Source organism: Octopus bimaculoides, chromosome 9 (assembly GCF_046866305.1).
Source record: "Octopus bimaculoides isolate indiv1 chromosome 9, ASM4686630v1, whole genome shotgun sequence".
Taxonomy (NCBI): Eukaryota; Metazoa; Mollusca; class Cephalopoda; order Octopoda; family Octopodidae; genus Octopus; species Octopus bimaculoides.
Window position 1 is genome coordinate 77,982,067 of NC_142936.1, and position 1,218 is coordinate 77,983,284.

Consider the following 1,218-nt stretch of genomic DNA (forward strand, 5'->3'; position numbering starts at 1 on the left):
CAGAAAATAAATCTGAATTAATATAAAACTAACACTATCAAAACATACGGCATGTAACTCGTCACCAATCAATGTCGATTTTGCCGTTTAATTTTTCCAAGATAGGTTAAATAAACTACCACAAACATGGAATTAGATTACGACTACAATTCTCATATATATCTTAATGAAATATTGTATTTCGGGACGGTTATTTTATTTTATTATTTTTTTTCCAATTAAACACACATTATATAATCATCCTACTAAAAATATTGCTGCGCCAAAGTTACAATACGTTGTTATGTGTGTACATATTGGTAAAAGAAAAGAAAGCATTGCATATTGGGTACGTAATAAATACAGACGAATTGTTATAACACTGATGGTTGTATGTATAAATGAGAAAATACCTGAAATGGGTAGGGAAAACTGCGTAGCTATACATTAGAATTAGATGCGATTAGACATGATTTATAAACCTGTTTCCTTCAGACGACTGAACTGTGTGTGTGGATATATGTGTGTATAAATGTCTCTGTATATATGTATGCATATAATGTATGTGTGTGTGTGTGAGTGTAGGTGCGTGCGTAAGTTATATTTTTAGATTGGGCAGACAATTTGAAATGTATTGACATTTTGCTGACAAGGTGTATATTAGCATGAACGCCTAGTATTGTTGCAAGTAACTCTAAGTGTTTAATTGTAAACCTCATTCTAACGAAGCACTAGATTAAATGCTAGTTGAATAAATATATGAAAGGGTAATAAATACAATTTAAGCTCAAATATGATTTTCTACAGAAATCAACTTGTATATAAAAATTTGATTTTCATACTTTAGAATCTATGTATGAATGTGTATGTTTTTGCGTGATTGACCGTTGACTGAACACTATTCAATTTTTTTTCTCCGTGTTTTTCTCCTTGTCTCCGTATTCTTTCTGTTGAAGAGCGTAGCTCGAAACGTCAAAGACTTTCCGTATTCCCGAGCGTCATACTAATATATCCTTTTGTTATTTACACCACCTGTCCTCGTCTGTTGTTATTATTTGTATATTCTCCCATATATATATATATATATATATATATATATTTGTGTGTATGTATATGTGTATGTGTGTATATGTGTATGTATATATATATATATATATATATATATATATATATATATATATATATATATATATGTACATATATATGTACGCATGTACCCTGTTTTGACTGAGTTCTTCT

At 29.6% G+C, this 1,218-nt stretch overlaps 1 protein-coding gene across 1 annotated transcript in view; it reads left to right on the forward strand.

Annotated features, from left to right (window-relative positions):
- The window catches only part of LOC128248740 (uncharacterized), a 42,470-nt gene extending 41,532 nt beyond the window's left edge, over window positions 1-938 (forward strand). Inside the window, exon 6 of the mRNA XM_089357855.1 lies at window positions 1-938. This exon is cut by the window's left edge and continues 1,634 nt beyond it. The gene's annotated coding sequence lies outside the window, so the exon portion shown is untranslated.
- Window positions 939-1,218: the final 280 nt, after the last annotated feature.